This window comes from Cavia porcellus, unplaced genomic scaffold (assembly GCF_034190915.1).
Source record: "Cavia porcellus strain 051 isolate PalLab524CR breed Dunkin Hartley unplaced genomic scaffold, mCavPor4.1 scaffold_3, whole genome shotgun sequence".
Taxonomy (NCBI): Eukaryota; Metazoa; Chordata; class Mammalia; order Rodentia; family Caviidae; genus Cavia; species Cavia porcellus.
In genome coordinates, this window is record NW_026947486.1 from 80,070,560 (window position 1) to 80,089,839 (window position 19,280).

General features: G+C 35.5%; 1 long non-coding RNA gene across 2 annotated transcripts in view; it reads left to right on the forward strand.

The window, feature by feature from the left end:
- Positions 1-19,179, forward strand: part of LOC106027190 (uncharacterized) — a 100,697-nt gene extending 81,518 nt beyond the window's left edge. For both annotated transcript variants that reach the window (XR_010046634.1, XR_002790616.2), the window contains 2 exons: positions 14,067-14,157; positions 14,298-19,179. This is a non-coding gene — a long non-coding RNA (uncharacterized LOC106027190). The remainder of the gene's footprint in view (positions 1-14,066; positions 14,158-14,297) is intronic.
- The last annotated feature ends 101 nt before the right edge of the window (positions 19,180-19,280 follow it).

Genomic DNA, 19,280 nt, shown 5'->3' on the forward strand with positions numbered 1-19,280 from the left:
CAGCTGGCTCCAAGGCAGGACACTGATGCAGATGGGTATGCCAAAGGAGGGTTGCTTATGACCTAGCAGAGAGAGGTCAAGGAGTAAGTCGGAGATATATCCTTCTAGGCCACACTTCCAGGAGCCCACCTCCTCTGACCAGGTTTCATTTTCCAAAGTCACATTCAAACTCATCAGTGGACTAATCTGTTGAAGATTATCACATCCCTGTGATCCAGTCTTCTCCCAAAAATCCACCTATTATCACATGGGCTTTGGAGGGACATCCAGATACAAACTATAATACCCATGTTCATAGCATTATGGTTCAAAATAGCAAAAATGTGAGGCAACCCAAATTCCCCTGAATGGATAAGCAAAATATATACACAGTAGAATGTTAGTAAGCCTTAGAAATAAAGGAAATTCTTACATATATTACAACAGGAATGAACTTAAGTACATTATGCTTGGCAGTCTCTCATAAGAGACAAATACTGTGTGATTGATTCCACTTCTATGAAACATGTAGATTAGTCAAAATCACAGAGTGGATGAAGGTGTAACTCTGATAACATACGTGTTTATCATATTTGAGGCTCTGATCCCACCCCCATTACCTCCAAAGAATTATAGAGAAGAAAGTAGAATGGTAGGTTTCAATGGGCTGAAACGAGGGTAATGGAGTTGAATTTTAATGGGTATATAGTTTTAGTTTTACAAAAAGCAAAATGTTTCTGGAGATGCATGCTAGTGATGGTTGGACATTACTGAATGTAATTAATGCCATTGAACTGTACACTTAAAATGACAAGATAATAAATTTTTCTTATGTGTATTTTATGACACAGTTTAAAAATTGAAAAAAGGTATCAGAATTCATTGTTCATGAATTACGGTAATATAATGTGTTTATTTTATAACAGAGTCAGTAAAGGGGTATCAGTGGTAAAAAAAAAAATGTCTGATTGCCTTAACCTAGCCCACAGAGTGACCTTTGCATGGAACCAAGCTGAAAAGTGTCAGGATTGACTTGCATGATGTCATGAAACCATTATCAGATCTTACACAAGTTAATGTTAACATTTACTCCTTCAGTATAAATTAACCTTATCATCATTTAAATGCCACTATATATGCCAAATAAAATACTAGAAACTTTCGGTACATGGACATGTTTTTATTAAGTTGTTCTCATATAGGGGCACTTTTACCTCCTAAAAGACTTTTGTAAGTATCTGGAGACATTTTCAGTTATCATAATTGGGAGAAGAGTTTATCACATCTAGAGGGTAGAGGTCAGAAATTCTGCTGCTAACCATCTATACTATGTATAGGACAACTCCCACAATGGAATTATCAGGACTTAAATGTTAATATTATTAAGATTGAGAAGCACTGGCCTAATCTGAGCTCAGAGGGAAATGCAAATGTTCTGTATTACCCCAGAATATAATATTCTGCTTTCCAGGACACAATACTATTGATTTTTGGATTTTATATGCTCTTTTTTAGACAGAAAATTGAAGTCTCACTATGGGATGTAAATATTCTTAAACATTACTCGGGATAATAGGATATTTTTTAAAAAGGTTCCTATTCTATTTTTCACTGACCTGATAGATCAGTGATTTTTTTAAAATTTTAGTTAAAAGGAAAAAGAGAAAAAACAAAACAAAACAAAGCAGTGTAAGGGTACAAGTAATACAGAACTACAAAAAAAAAACAGTAAGAAGTCCCCAGTTAATAGATTACATATTATCATCTTAGAGATAGTTGCTGAAGTCACAGTATCAAAGCATAGAAAGTGGACATTCAAACAGTGAGACTGCAAACAGTTGTGTTCAATGATCCAACCAAAAACATTAATATGGTCAGCTATTTAACACCCCTAAACACACTTGCTGTTGTATCCTTTAGAGCACTTTTTTCCCTCTCTTTTTTACAACAAAATTTACACATTTTGGGTTTTATTACTCCTTAGTTCTTATTACTTTTTGGAGGGAGAGAATAAAGTCAAATATGGCAAAACAAAGCTGTCAGTCAAAACCAAGGATAGACATAGCACATGATGTAAAACAGAGTACAAGGTTATCAACAATGGTTACCATAATGTCTCTTGTTTCCTTAAAAAGAATTGTCTATCTCATTAGGTATTATAAAGTTGAACAAAAAAAATAGATAACAAGACCAATAAAACTTAAGCATTGTAAACATTACAGGACTTCCAAAGGAGACAATTGTCAAACCAGAATGGGCATCTTAGTGAATCTTATTGCCTTCAAAGTAGTTGCCTATACCCTCAAACTTGATACTATCATACAGAATGGAACAGAGTCTAATCAGTCAAAACAAGATAGTGGGAGTATTACAGGACTTCAAAACAAGTTAATAGGAAATCAAAATGTTACTATTATATATCCTGCTAATTTTTAAAATTTTTCCCCTTAATTAAAAAAACATAAAAAATAACTAAATAATTTTTCTAATGAATAAGGGAGAGATTGAGATAAAAGAGAACATAACAATATAGGTCAAAGCATGACTGTTTCAGCAACCTAGTGCTTCATCACCAAATAATCCGACTTAATAGCAGTTACCATAGTGTCTGTCTTTTTCCTTGAAATATTTGAATAAAACTTCATATTCTATAGCTTCAAATATTTCCATATCAAGAAGCCCAGAATAAAGCCTTTCCAATTAATAAGTGAAAACTTTATAAGGCTTCAAGGCCACATAATGGGGAATCATGATTACCACATATTTTTATATATTTGAATCATTACTTACATTAGGGAAACTATTTGGTATTCACACATGCGAGATTGATTTATTTCACTTATGAGTATGGTCTCAAGCTGTGCCCATTTATTGATAAATATCTCAATGTGATCCTTCTGTATAGCTGAGTAATACTCCATTGTATAGATATACCACAACTTTTTTATCCATTCCTCAGTTGAGGACACTTGGGTTGTTTCCAAGATCTGGCGATTACAAATTGTGCTGCTATAAACATAGGTGCACATATATCACTGTGGTATGATGCTTTCAGTTCTTCTGGGAATAGGCCTAGAAGTGGAATAGCTGGAATAAATGGGACTTCCAATCCCAGCTTTTTGAGAAATCTCCAGACTGACCTCCACAAAGGTGTACCAGTCTACACTCCCACCAACAGTTTAAGAGAGTTCCTTTTTTTCCCCACAGCCTCTCCAGCATTTGTTGTTGTTGGTTTTCTTGATCCTGGCCATTCTTTCAGGAGTGAGATGGTATCTCAGTGTGGTTTTAATTTGCATTTCTCTAATGACCAATGATGATGAGCATTTTTTCATGTATTTATTTGCCATTTGCATTTCTTCATCTGAGAATTGCATATTCATCTCAGATGCCCATTTTTGGATTGGATCTTTGAATTTCGGAGGTCTGAGTTTTTTTAATTCTTTATATGTTTTAGACAAGAGTCCCTTGTCTGAGAGAGAGTTCACTAAAATCTTTTCCCAGTTTGTGGGTTTTCTTTTCACTATGCTGGAGATTTCTTTTGACATGCAGAAACTTTTTAATAAGAAGTGGTCCCAGTTATTGATTCTGGGAAGTATTTCCCGTGCGGTTTGAGTCCTGTTCATGAATTCTCTACCTACTCCTATGTCTTCAAGGTTTCTACCCAATTTGTCTTCCAATAGATTTAGTGTTTCTGTTTTAATATTCAGATCTTTGACCCATTTAGATTTTAATTTAGTACATGGTGATAGACATGGGTCTAGCTTTAGTTGTCGGCAAATGGAGAGCCAGTTTTTCCAGCACCAATTATTAAAGAGACTGTCGGTGTTCCAGTGAACCTGCTTGGCTCCTTTATCAAAGAAAAGGTGGTTGAGTGTGTTTGTAGTTGTGGTTGTTATCTTCTAATCTATTCCATTGATCTCAGGCTCTGTTTTGATTCCAATACCATGTTGACTTTACTACTGTTGCTTTGTAGTATAACTTCAAGTCAGGGATTGTGATGCCTCCTGCCTTGCCTTTGCTGCTCAGAATTGCCTTTGCTATTCTAGGTCTCTTCTGGTTCCAGATGAATTTTAGGAGTGATTTCTCTAGATCTATAAGGTATGTTGATGGTATTTTTATTGGGATTGCATTGAATCTGTATTACAGTTTTGGGAGAATGGCCATTTTCACAATGATTGCTCTTCCTATCCATGAGCAAGGGATGTCTTTCCATTTTCTGAGATCATCTTCAATTTCTTTTTTCAGTGAATTATAATTTTCCTTGTATAGGTCTTTCACTTCTTTCATAAGAGTAATTCCTAAATATTTCATTTTTGGCTTGCTAATTTGAAGAGTGTGGTTTCTCTTATTTCCCTCTCTGTGATTTTGTTGTTCGTGTATAGGAATGCTATTGATTTCTGAGTATTGATTTTGTATCCAGCTACATTACTGAATTAATTTATTTATTGTATCTAAGAGTCTTTCAATGGAGTTTAGGGGGTCTTCTATGTAGAGTATCATGTCATCTGCAAACAATGATAATTGAACTTCTTCTTTTCCTATTTTTACCCCTATTATTTCTCTCTCTTGCCTGATTGCTCTGGCTAGCACTTCCAGTACTATATTAAATAGGAGTAGTGATAAAGGACATCCTTGTCTTGAGCCTGATTTTAAAGTAAAGGCTTTCAATTTTTGGCCATTTAGTATGATGCTGGCTGTTGGTTTGTCATAAATGGCCTTTATTATATTGTGGTAAAGACCATGTATTCCAATTTTCTGTAAAGTTCTCATCATGAATGAATGTTGGACCTTATCAAAGGCTTTTTCTGCATCTATAGAAATGATCATGTGATTCTTACTTTTGGCTTTATTGATATGGTGGATTACATTTATTGATTTATGTATGTTGAACCACCCTTGCATTCCTGGGATGAATCCTACTTGGTCATGGTGTATAATCTTCTTGATGATTTGCTGCATCCTATTTGCCAATATTTTATTGAGGAGTTTTGCATCTGTGTTCATTAGGGAGATCAGTCTATAGTTCTCTTTTTTAGTTGCGTCTTTCTCAGGTTTTGGTACTAGAGTAATATTTGCTTCCAGGAAGCAAGTATTCTAGGAAGGATTGCTTCCCTTTCAATTTCATTGAATAGTTTGAGGAGGGTCAGGATTAGGTCTTCTTTGTATTTCTTGTAGAATTCTGCAGTGAATCCATCTGGGCCTGGGCTCTTCTTTGTAGGTAAGGACTTAATTACATTTTCAATTTCATTAACAGAGATTGGGTTATTCAACAGTTTTACATCCTCTTGATCTGGCTTTGGTACTTCATATATTCTTTCAAAGAACCAACTCTTTGATTCGTTGATTCTTTGGATTGTTTTTTAGTCTCTATTGCATTGATTTCTGCTCTGATTTTTATAATTTCCTCTCTTCTTTTGGCTTTGGGCTTGACTTGCTCTTCTTTTTCTAGCTGTTTGAGGTTTAGCATCAAGTTATTTATTTGTATTCGTTCTGTTTTCCTGATGTGGGAACTCAGTGCAATAAATTTTCCTCTGAGGACGGCTTTCATTGTATCCCACAAATTCCAGTAAGTTGTATCTGCATTTTCATTTTCTTTTAGGTATTCTTTAATTTCTTCTTTAATTTCTTCTGTGACCCACTGATTACTCAAGAGTGTGTTACTCAGTTTCCATGTGTTTGCGGGAATTTTGCAGTATCTTTTATCATTAATTTCTAATTTCAGTGTGCTATGATCCGATAACATGCAAGGGATGATTTCAACTCTTTTGCATTTGTTTAAATATGTTCTGTGAGATAATGTATGGTCTATTTTAGAGAATGATCCATGTACTGCTGAGAAGAATGTGTATTCTGATGTTGTTGGGTGGAACATTCTGTATATGTCTGTCAAATCCAATTGTTCACAGGTGTGATTCAGTTCTGTTATTTCTTTGCTCATTTTCTGTCTGTTTGATCTTTCCCTTGGCGTCAATGGTGTATTAAGGTCTCCTGTTACAATTGTGTTACTGATAATTTGAGTTTTCATTTCTGTTAATAGTTGTTTTATATAACTGGGTGCTCTGGAGTTTGGTGCATATATATTTAAGATAGTTATCTCTTCCTCTTGGAGTTTTCCCAGAACGAGTATATAGTGACCTTCTTTGTCCTTTATGGTCATTGTTGGTTTAAAGTTCATGTTGTCTGCAAACAGAATGGCTACTCCTGCCTTTTTTTGGATTCCTCCTGCATGAAGTATTGTTTTCCATCTTTTGACTTTCAGTCTGTGAGTATCCTTCTGGGTTAGATGGGTTTCCTGTAAACAGCATATGGTTGGATTTTGTTTCTTGATCCATTGTGCTAGTCTGTTTCTTTTGATTGGTGCATTGAGACCATTTACATTAATGGTTATTACTGTTAAATTCTGGTTTATTGTTTACATGTTATCACTCTGCTGTTGCATCTTTATCTTTCTGTTCTGTTTAATTATCTGCTTTGCTTAGTGGTTTTTTCCTTTGTGTATCTAAACTGTCTTTCAATATTTTTTGCAGGGTTGGTTTGGTGTTCATGAAGTTCTTCAGCTGTTCTTTGTCATGGAAGTATCGTATTTCACCATCAATTTTGAATGATAGTTTTGCAGGATACATCAGTCTAGGTTGCAAATCATTTTGATTTAGGATCTGGAATACTTCACTCCATGCTCTTCTTGACTTTATTGTTTGTGCTGAGAAGTATGCTGTGATTCTGATAGGTTTTCCATTATAAGTGATCTGTCTTTTCTCTCTGACAGCTTATAATAATCCATTCTTGTGTCGGATTTCTGGGATGGTGATTATTATATGTCTGGGTGTAGTTTTATTTTGCTTATGACTATTTGGAGTTCTATATGCTTCACTGATCCTGATGTCGGTTTCTGATCTCATGCTTGGGAAATTTTCAGCTATTACTTCTCTAAATATCCTCTTGACATCCTTTATGTTGTCTCCTTCTTTTACATTAATCCCTATCATTCTTATGTTATTTTTCTTTGCATCATCTTGCAGTTGTTGAATTGTTGTTTCCTGATTCTTTGTTATTTGTAAAAGATCTTTCCTTTCCTGTTCACTAGCTGCAGTCCTGTCTTCAAGGTCTGAAATTCTATCTTCACTTTCATTGAGGTGGTTTTTACAACTTTCGATGGAGTTTTTTATTTCCTGTATATCTCTGTGCATCTGCATTATGTATTCTGTTTGTTTCTTATATTGCTCGTCTAGGGATTCTATCTTTTTGTTTAGTTCCTCCAATTTTTTATCTGTGTTTTCTTTAGATATATTTAGAATCTCTTTCATTTCTTTTATCATTTCTTCTTTTATCTGGGAGATTATTTCGAGTTTGAATTTCTTTAAAGCTTCCTGGAGTTGCTTGTCAACTTCAGTAGCTATTGTGTCTGATATCTGAGGAGGATGGGATATATTTTCTTCTAAATACATTCCTCCTAGGGTTTCCTGAGATGGGCTGGAGGTTTGAGGTTGTAATTTGGTCTTTCGTTTTGTCATTTTCCTATATTTCTGTGTTTCAAGTGTTATTTGAAAGCTTCCTCAGGGTCTGTTGGAAATCCCCTTCTATGTTCGCAGCTCCTGAGACTCTGGCACCCCGTTACCCCAAGCCACTGGGCCTGTAGAACCAGTGGCCCTCTTCTGCCTGTTTAGAACTCCATAATTGCAGATAAGCTGGGCTTCAGGGACACTGTGCGCCCACCTGCTTGTTGGAATCTCCACAGTTCTCCAAGCACAGCCGGGATGGGGAGGTGGATGTAGATGCCTCAAACCCACTTATCCACTTCACTGCATCCGGAAGCCTGTAGGGTCCCGAACAGTCTGGGCTTTGGGCAGAGTGCACTGAGCACTTTCCACAGGCCGCAGGGCCTCTAGAACCTGCGATGCTCCCCTGCTTGCTGAGATATCCACAGTCCTCCAGACACACAGGGAGGCGGATGCAGGTGCCCCAGATCCGCCCCGCCCCTCCTCTGCACACCGATGGTGAGGTGCAGGAGTCCCAAATAGGCTGGGCTCCGAGGATAGCATGCGTCCGCCAACTTGTTGGAAGCTCCACAGTTCTCCAAGCGCAGCCGGGATCTAGATCAATGTTTTTACATTAGAACATGTACACTGGAGATTGAACTAAGGACCATATGCATCCTAAGCACATGTTCTACTAGTGAGCTATACTCCTACACTACACAAAATATTTTTATTACATTATTATTGTTTAAAACTGCATTCTGAAGAATGAGGTTCCTGTGTTCTGAATATTTATGCCCTGCCCAATTCATATGTTAAAATTCTAACCCCAACATGATGGTATTAGAAAGTGAGGCTTTGGATTAACTCTACCCTTATGAATGGTATTAGGGCCCTTATATAAACGTGGCTCTAGATAGGCCTCTTACCCTTTTTGGCAAGCAAGGTTCCAGTGAAACGACAAATATTATTGGAAGTGACTCCTCTCACACTGAATCTGCTAGCATCTTAATCTTCAACTTTTCTGCTTTCAGAGCTCTGTGAAATTAAGTTCTGTTATTTTTAAACCACTGAATCTATGGTATTTTGTTTTATTGCATACTATTTTGTTATACCATAAATAGACAAGGACTGAAGTATTTCATGAGTTTAATTAGAAAATATACAGGAAGAGAACTGAGAAGTCAAAATTGTCATCATACCTTTGTCAGAGTTGTTCCAATTGTTTATGTTTAGCATATTCTCTGGAATTTGTTTGATAAAAAAATTCAGTTGCTAAGAAGAAAAAATATATTTGAATCATGCTGTTTTATATAATATGTAAGTTATTGAAAATTTGAATAAACATGTAATTTTTGTTTCCCTGTATACTGGGAGCAGATAGGTAAGTATTTTGAAAGACTATTCCTGCATTTTTAAAAAATATTCATACCTATGGATCTTCATGAGTCTAGGAAAATTAAGAGTGTGAAAGATGAATAGTCTATTAGGACCTAAAGATATCAAGATTTGGTGGGGTAGCTAAGTGGTAAAACACTCAGTGAGTATGAATATGACCTGGGTTCCATCCTCAGCACCACAGAAAAATAAAAAATTGGGAAAATGCTCCTCAAATGTCCCCAGTCCTTAGAATAGATTCTAATATCAAAAGTTTTCAAGAAAGGTATTGGAAAATTAGGATTCTTCCGATTTTCAAATGTAAACTTACAACATTGAAAAGGAACTTTCCAGAGAAAAATGATCTTCTGTTCCCAGGGATGACTGACACTAGTGTTGGGGAATGGGTATGATAAAACGGGGAAGGACATTCTACCAGTTTGGTCAGTGTTCTGCCTTAGCACCAAGATATAACTTCTGCACTGCATCAGAATCCCTTGAAATTGCAAAGCACTTTAGGGAAGAAACTATATTACCTTCTTTCTGAGGTTCCTTCAGCTCCCTATTGTGGTTAGTTAAATATTTTATGGGTTAAATGAGTAAATAAATGGCAGGGAGGTAAATAGAGCAGGAAGATTATCTTTTTTGAACTCACTGAGCCTAGCTGTAGACAGAATTATGAAGTAGTTCATTTATATTTAGTGCCCTTTATTTATCAGGTATTCCTCTTTCCCAAGTGGCCAGTGTACATTCTTCTGTAGGGTCATGTCACTGTCAAATCCTAGAAAGGGCTTTCTTTCCCAGGTAGCATCTCATACCTGGGATCTCTCCTGATCTTCATCTAGGCTTTCTTGTTGTGCTTCTTCCTTCTTGCTCTCTGTAATAGTTCTAAAGAATTACAGTCAGGCCACTTACAGGTTGAGGATTATAAGAAAGAGCTTTTAAATTATTTCCTCTACATGCAACTAGGGTAGAACACTCTCCGTCAATTTTCATCATATCTAAGCACTTAGTTCCACCAGTGTCCGGTGACATTTATCCTTCTCTTGAGACTTTTCAATCTCTCCAGGGACAGTTTTGTGTAACGCTAGGGTTGTTTGATTGTTTATGGACAGGCAAGCTACCAAAACATAAGGCAGCCCTGTCTTAGATGGCCTATCTTCCACCTCTCATGGTCCAAAATTACCTCTTTTCAGATTGATACAGTGAGAAAAGGAGAAGCTTCTTCCAGAGTAGTCCTTTATCTCTATGAATGGTTATTCTGCCCTATTTGACTAACAGGAAGTAAGATATAAATGTTTTATTTAAATATGAAAAATCATAATTATGGATTTATTCCTTTATCCAAAACATGGTCATCATGTGCCCACTGTATATAAAGTGTATTCACTCACAGTGGTGAATTCTGACAATATCTTAGGATATTGGTTTTTCTGTTTACTTCATCAACAAAATTCTTTGGAGAAATGCTGTAAATGTTTTAGTAACAAAAGCAAACAATTCTCAAACATACTTAAAACTAAGGCAGTTTTCATGCTGACATCAACAACTTTTTCCCAGGGTTTATTTAAAAGCAGAAATAAAGTATCTTGTTTGATTTTTGTGTTTCAAGCATGTATAGAACTACTTGCTTGGTAAATGTTTACTAGCTGACTAAAACCTATTTGTATCACATTTTGGACCATCTTCAGTAATAACAAATCTTTATTATTTTAATGAAGAATGTTTTCAGAAAACATATGAAGAAATATGGGCAAATAAGGCATTTATCAAGCTGAATAGCATTGTGTTTATTTTTAAATGAGCTATGACCATAATATATTGACTGCTTTTCTTCTGTTATTCATAAACTGGGTCCAAAAACAGCTCCAAAGAAGGAATTACAAAAGATTTTGCACAATAGTAGCATCCCCAGGCAACTTCTTTGAAAGTCTTTACTTTTATAGTCCAGTACATTTTTAGAGAAAATTCAAGCAAACATTTGCCTTGAAAATTATTGAGCATAAAGCCCACGCAGCAGAACATACTTTTAAAGATTAAACTCCTTGGGGCTGGGGATTTAGCTCAGCGGCATAAGCGCCTGCTTTGCAAGCAGGCAGTAGTGAGTTCGATCCCTGGTACCGATAAAAACGAAAAAGACCAAAAAAAAAAAAAAAAAAAGATTAAACTCCTTACTCTGGAGCTGGGCTTCTTGGGTTTTATTCCTGGTTCTGTAGCTCACTTAGTGTATTGAGCTTGGACATGCTACTCATTCTATAGGTACCTCAGTTGCCTTGTTTGTAAATGTGTATAAATCGTACCTCCCTCACAGGGTTGTTGTAAGGATTGAGTTAATCATGTAGTGTGCTTAGGATATAGGGTATAGTACATAGTAAGTGTTCAATAAAGATTAATATTATCATTATCTTTCTCATTGTTATTATGTACAAGGCCCTGTGTTATATAATAGCAGAGATCTTTAGAAAAGTGTTTCTGTGCCTTCAGGAAGTTCACTAATAGGAAACATAGACGTGTGATTTATGTTATAGTACACTTGAGAGGTGCCCTTAGAAATATCAACTTTTGTGGGTGGAACATCTATTGCGCGGAGGGCTGTCATAATTGTAACTTCTCAGTGATAGTTGTTAAGCTCTGAATGCCCTCCAACTCATCTGTGCTGAGAATATGTCAGCATAACCAGATGTTTGATGTTTGTGGTAATGCTAAGAACGAAAGGACATGAGTAGAGACAACATTCTTTTTATAAAATACTTGCAGTAGTTATTTAACTCATAGTTATTTAGCAAAGGAAGCATGTGGTGTTGATGCATGTGGAAGTAGTCAGTTACTTGCTTCACTTTTAGTAAAAGTCGTTCTGGACAGAGAATCAACTCCATCATCAATATCTGCTCAAAAGAATTGATTTCAGTTTCATGAACTAAGATAATTTGCTGATTTGATTTTAAAGGAATTTAATAATCTATGAGGGCCTGCTATATTACCAAGTTAATTTGGAGCTTTGCTATGAATAAAAATTAAGTCAAGATTTAATAACAGCATTATTTAATAATGATGTAATTTGCATTTGGAAAGTACATTGTTTCTTCCATTGCTGTATCATTGCTTTTACTGTGAAAAAGTAATCTTCAATTAAAATATTGGTTTTCTTTTTTTAACTCGTTTCCCTCTCTCAGACGTAGTTATGAAGATGACAGTTTGTTTTGCAATTGCTTATTTTGTATGATTCATGAAGAAACACTTTAAAAATAACCTTGTAATAAAGACAGAAAACTATTTCTTCACAATTGTGATTCATCATAATTATTTCTGAACATTTGGTAAATCCTATTTTTACAAACTTTTAAGAAGAACTTTAAAATCCTTTCAGAGCCTGTTTAAAACCCTCCTTTATGGATTCTACAAAGGCTTCAGTTTGTGAAGAAAATGAGTTTGCGGTAATAAACATAGCATGAGACAATGTAGCTACGTATATTTTCCTACCTGCTCATCTTTTCTGCTTCTCTTCTGAGAAGTTCAAATAAGTCAAGGGATTATTTTGGGTAATTAAAGTAATTGTAAAGAGAAGTAACATGGACTGTAACCCTTCCAAATAGCATGTTCTGTAATTCTGGGCCTAAACAGTAACCAGGAAGTAAAATATATCTTGGAGTCTTTCTCTCTCACAAGACAAGAAGATAAGGTTAGCATGACAGTGTTTGTTTTGTTTTGTTTTTAATTTTTAAAGATAAATATAATAATGAAAAGAAGTTTCAAAACAGGTTAGTAGGACAGCTACAATAGTTGATACAGTGCATATTGTCTTCATAGTAGTTATACACAGTACAAGATATAGGCATGATATCATGTCCAAAAAATATTATCACAAAACTTTCTTTTCAATGAACTAAGAGAAACTACCTGTATAACTATCTTAACTATCTAACATGCCGGTTTTTAAGAGACCTGCAGTAGAGCCATAGACATGTTTTCTTAAGAAAGGAAATAAGACTACCGTAGTGGTAACAGGGGTCATGTACTATATTTGGCATTTATTCCAAGTTTACCTCATCAAACAGAATCTTTTGCGTCAAGTTAACAATTACTATTTTTGGACAAAGGAAGATATCATTCTGAGTTGTACAGAAGGAGCACACAGCTGTCATACCCACCCAAATCTATTAACAGTTTGTCCTAAAGTGATGGATTTTATTCTGCTGCATGGATCATGAATAGAGCAGTCATAAACCATGCCAATATTATGAGGGAAATCTTCACTCTGAGCACATATATTAATTACCACCCTTTTTGGACATAAATATTAATACCTAAGGTTTCTAGACTCACCTAGAACTTCCTAAAGGTTCTGAAAATGAAATTTTCACTAACTACAACTACTGCATTTCCTATATCATGATTAAAAAGGAAAATCCAAACATAATACTTAAGTGAGAGTTTAGATTATGTTGTTCTTTCATAAATTCCCAAGACATCCTGATTCTCTCTACTCTGTGAGCCTCTCGGCTCCCAATTCTCCTTGGGTCCAATTGACCCACATGCCTTCACTCATGACGCTACTGCAGGGCTGCTCAGGGCCTTTTTGTATCCAAATACTCCAGCTACTTAATTTTCTGCTCTCCAGGAAGTATTCCCACTTTCAAGTCACTGTTCCTCCTCTGTGATCTCTCAACCTGAAAATATACAAGATTAGTGATTTGTTTCCTCAAGTCCTAATTCAGTCTTTCATGGAAAAAGTAAAGTTTCTTTCTAAAGAGTTCTTGAATCATGGTTTGAAATTGTAAAATGTTATGTATTTGGAGATAGGATAACAACAGGTTTCTTGGAACTTCCAAAGAGGTCAGTATCCCCGCAAAAATTTAATAAATAGGCCACTAAGGACAACTGTGCTGAAGTTAACATACTTATATTTGAACATTATTTTATCAGAGAGAACTCTTAGAAATAATGCCTCAACAAAAGGGTAATTTTTGTAACAGAAGAAAATCACACTTTAGTGAGGACTGTTGTTATGATTTATGTCTAGATGTTTCTGCAAAGCCTCATGTACTTGTATAGTTGGAGCTTTGGGGTGGTGATTGGATCATGGGGACTTACAGGTGTTACTGTTAGGAATGGGATCTGGAAGGAAGAGAGGTGAGTCACTAGGGGTGCAGCGTAGAAGGGTTTATCTCTTTATCTCTTCTCCACTCCTCCTTTGACCCTCTCTCTCTGACACTCTGTCTCTCTCTGCCTTTGCAGCCTTCCCATGAGCAGCTCTTCTTGACCATTTCCTTCTGCCGTGCCATCCTACTTTGGAAACAGCTGACTATGGACTGAAAACTACATACTGGTATCCCCTCAATGATCTCTGTCTCCTGGTATCCAAGCCCTTGTGTAATACCATCCCCTTGAGTGTAGACTAGATTTCGTCACTGGGTTCTGGTGGAATAGAATATGACCAAAGTAATTGTATGTCATTTCTCTTACCAGGTTACAAAAGATTGTGACTTCCATTCTGCTAATACTCTCACACGCTCCCTCTGATGAATCCTACTGACAAGTTGTGAGGGGCTCTATAGGAAGGCCCACATGGCAAAGAATCAAAAGAAGACCACCAGCTGCTGAGGAACTGAGACCTTAGTCCAATACACATAAAGACCTGAATCCTGACAGCCACTATGTGCATGAACTCGGAAGCAGATCCTCCATGATAGTCTTCAGATGAGACTACATCCCCAACTAACAACTTGATTGTGGCCTAGTGACAAACTCTGAGCAGAAGATAGCTAAGCCATGTCCAAATTCCTGAAAATATATGTTTTAAGCTGCTGAATTTAGAAGGGTGTAATTTGTTAATTTGTTATGCACCTTGATAGCTAATTCATCTTCCAAGACATTATTATTTATCTTCATAAATGTATTATTCTTACATATATCTGTGTCTTAGTTACTTTTCTTGTTGCTAGGGCAAAATACCCAACACCCAAATTAGGGGAGGAAATATTTCTTTAGCTCACAGTTTGTGGAGGTTTCAGTTCATAATTTGCTGGCTCCAAGGCAGGGTGGCTTATTGCAGAGGAGCAGCTGTTCATGGCCACAGAAGACACCAAAAGCAATAAGAGCAAAAGAGTAAAACAAGGCTTTTTCTTCCCTTTTTATCTTATCCAGACTTCTGGGATTAGGGGAGTACTAATCCAGTCAGTGGATTGATCAGCAACCACCAACCCTTAATCCCAGCTCCCTTAATCCTAGCACTGAACCATAATCAGTCACACACTCTAGATTCAGCTATTGCTGAAGAAAACCCACCCCACAGTGGATGCAGTGAGGTTTTGGGGGGCATCTAGACACAAACCATAGCAATCTTTATAAAGACTTTACATGTATGTATATTGGTGGGGGTAATTTGTGAATTTGTTACGTACCATGATAACTAATTCACCTATGAGGTAACCATTATCTTAAATGTGTTATCATTCTTATACATGTCTTGTACATGTCTTTGTATATACATTCACATACACACATTTGTATGAATAATCTTCATGCATGTGTGTATATAAAAATATATGGAATGTTTTTAAAATTCATATGGTGCTATGATAATATTTATATCCTGAAACTAGCTTTTCTGTTATTCATTTTCCTGAAACTAGCTTTTCTGTCATTCATTTTCCTGTTACCTCCACTCAGTCTTTTGCCTTCCAAGAGGTCTTTCTCTGTTTCAGCCACTATGAGTTTTAGTCTCTTTCTCAGCTCAGACCTTGATGTTCTGTTAAGTTTCCTGGCAAAAGTCCCAAGCTAGTGAATTAAGCCCACTCTTAGACTAAGCTTAGCTTCTACAAAAATCACACAGTATCATCTCAATCAAACTATAGTTGTAAGTTCTTCAATATTTCATAGATCCATATGCATGGGTCATCACTTTGATTTCCTTCAACAGTAGTGCTTCTATGTCAGTGTGTATCTCAAAGTTTAATGTTTATAGTAATTACATGTACACTTTGTTAAAATGTGATTTTGATTCACTTGGTCCACAAATGGCCTACATTTCTACAACACTTTTAGATATCACTGATGCTCAATGGGCCATATGATTTAAAGTAAGATTTCAGAAGTTAAAAATCTATTTATTCACCAAAAATTGCTTTAATTTGACAATATATATTGGGCAGGAATACAAGAACTTACAGCTATCCAGTGGTGGAATATGATACCTTTCTAAGAAAGTAAGGTAGGTTAAGAAACAAAACCAACACAAATAATATAAGGAAATATTTTATTCAGTGATTTTTTACCTACAGCAAGCCAAAGGAAGACAATAATAAGAGTGGAAATTAATGGAATAAGTAATAGACAAAACAATAGAGAAAAATCAGTGAAGCCTAAATCTAGTTCTTTGAAAAGGTCCACAAAATTGTCAAATCTTTAGCAAGATGGAATAAGAAAAATATCTGGGATACTTAATATTAGAGTCAAAAATGAAAGAGGAAACATTACTACCAACATTATAGAAATAAAACATTTTAAAGGAATACTATGAACAACTGTAAGCCAATAAGTAGACAGATGAAATGGAAAAATTCCTAGAAAGATACAAACTACTAAAATGGATTCAAAGAGAAATGGCAAATATTGAAGTGGGTTATATAGGTTGAGCATCTGTAACCCCAAAATCTAACATCTGAATGCTCTAAAATCTAAAACATTTTTAGCACTGACATAACACCACAAAGTGGAAGCTGCATACTATGAAATTTTGTTTCATAGTATACACAAAATTGCTAAAAATATAAAATCTCTTCAGTGTATGTGTGTAAGATATATAAAAAATATAAATGGACTCATGTTTATCTTGGGTCACTTCTTCTAGACATCTCATTAAGTACATGCAGATATTACAAAATCAAAAAAAAATCTGAAATCAAATTTTGGATAAGGAATGCTGAACCTATAATTAAAAATCATTAACTGCCCATAATCAAAAGTCCAGGCCCAGATGATTTACTACTGAGTACTAACAAACATGAAGGAATTAACACTAATTCTTTATACACTTCATCTAAAATAGAAAAGGAAAAAGATGGAATACTTCTCAATGCGTGCTAGGAGGACAGGATTTCCTTGGTACCAAAAGCAAAGGCATCACTAGAAAACTACAGACTAATATACTTTATAAATATGAATGCAAATAACCCAGGCATATAGGTTGGTTAAGCATCTGAAAATCAATATAATGTACCACTGCTGTAGAGTAAAAACAAAATCACACAGTATCATCTCAATAGGTATAGAAAAAAAGCATTTATAAAGTGCAACACACACCTCCAACACACACACATACACAGTTAAAATGTGGAATGAACTAGGAATAAAAAGGAACTTCCTGAACTCATTAAATGGTGAAAGAATGGATGCTTTACCGTTAAGATTGGAAAGAAAACAAAGATGCCAGTGTCTCAACATTGTACTGGAATTCTACCCAGGGCAATTAGGCAGGAAAAAGTCATCTGGACTCGGAATGAAAAAAAGAAAATCATTTCAATTTGCAGAGGAGATGATCATGTATGTAGAAAACCTTAAGGAATCCACATCAAATTTGTATCTAATAAAACAAATTGATCACAATATAGGAGAATATAAGATCACTTTACAAGAGTCAATTGTATATATACTTGCAATGAAAAATCCAAAATGACTTTTCAAGAAACAATTCGATTAACAATAACTTCAAAATAATAAAACACTTAGGAATAAATTTAAGGAAAGGTATAAAAATTTATACTTTGAAAAGGAAAAGACACTGTTGAAAGAAATTTAAAAGTTCTAAATAAATGCAGCACCCTGTGCTCATGGGTCAGAAAATTTAATATTGTTAAGCCAGGAATACCTCCTAAAATGACTTACAGATTCAATGCAATGTCTACAGGCTATCAAGCTAGATTTTCTTTAGAAATTGACAAGCTGATTCTAAGATCGATATAGAATTGCAAGTGATCCAGAATAGCTGAAATAATCTTGAGAAGAAAGAACAAAGTAGGAGGATTCACATTTCCTAAATTCAATTTGTAATACAAAGCAATGGTAATCATGACAGTGTTGTACTGGCATAAGGATAGTCATACACACCAACGGGCTAGAATAACACCATATGTCTATGGTCAATTGCTTCATTTTATTATGAGATCAGATATTTCTAAGTTTCCTGGGCTGTCCCCAAACTTGTTTTCCTCCTGTGTCAGTCTCATGAATAGCTAAGATTACAAACATACAACAATGCCCACCATCGACTGATTTTTGACAGGAGTATCAAGACCATTCAGTGGGGGAAAGAACAGATAGTTCCAGGACAACTGTAGAGCCACATGTAAAAGGACTAAATTGAACCATTCTCTACACTATGTTTAAAATTAACTCAAAATGGATCATAGACCTAAATAGAGTTGCTACAGCTATAAAATTCTTACAAAAAGCAGAGGAGTAAATGTTTATGACTTCAGATTCAGCAAAGAATTTTCTTTATACCACTAAAAGACTAAACACACATACACACACACAAAACTTGGTTTCATCAAAATTAAAAGTTTTTGTGTTTCAAAAGAACCATCTGCTTTAGTGATTTTTCTGTCACTGGTACAAAATCCTCAACACCTGCTACTTAAAGGAGAGGTTTATTTTGCTGGTTTCTACTGGTCTCTGTCCATGGCTCCAAGGAAGAAACAGCATGATTGAAGGGCATCATGGAGGACACCTGATCACCCCATGGCAACGAGGAAGCAGAGAAAGAGAAGGAACAAAAATCCACCCACATCACATGAACAATTTCTGAACACAAGACTTTTAGGGTACATTTTAGATTCAAGCCATAACCGTGCCATAGCTGGACATGGCTAAACATGTCTGTAATCCCAGCATGTTGGGAGGTGTGTTTATAGCAGCATTATTCATAACAACCAAAATGTGGAAACAATCCAAATGTCCATCTACTGATGAATGTATGAACAAAATGTGGCATATTCATACCATGGAATATTATTTTGCCATAAAATGAATAAATTACTGATACATGCCAAAACATAGATGACTATTATGTTTCCAGATGTCAATTATAAAGACCTCATCTTATATGATTATATTTATTTGAAATTTCCAGAATAGGGATAGCTAAAATTACAGAAAGTAGATGAGTAATTGCTGAGGGGAATTGAGAGGTGATGGCTAAAAGGCAGGTAATTTCCTTTTGAGATGACGAAAATGTTACAATCTTTTTGATAGCTACATCATGCGAATATGCTAATGTATTTGTGAATTGTATACTTAAATGAGTGAGTTGTGTATGAATTATAGCTCAATAAAGCTGTTTAAAAACTAAGCTGGAGCATTCATAGAACTCATCTTGTTTCCAATCTCTCCGGAGTCACCGCCATTTGTTGTCTGTATTTTAGAGTCTTCAATACTCTTGCTTCAAGTTGT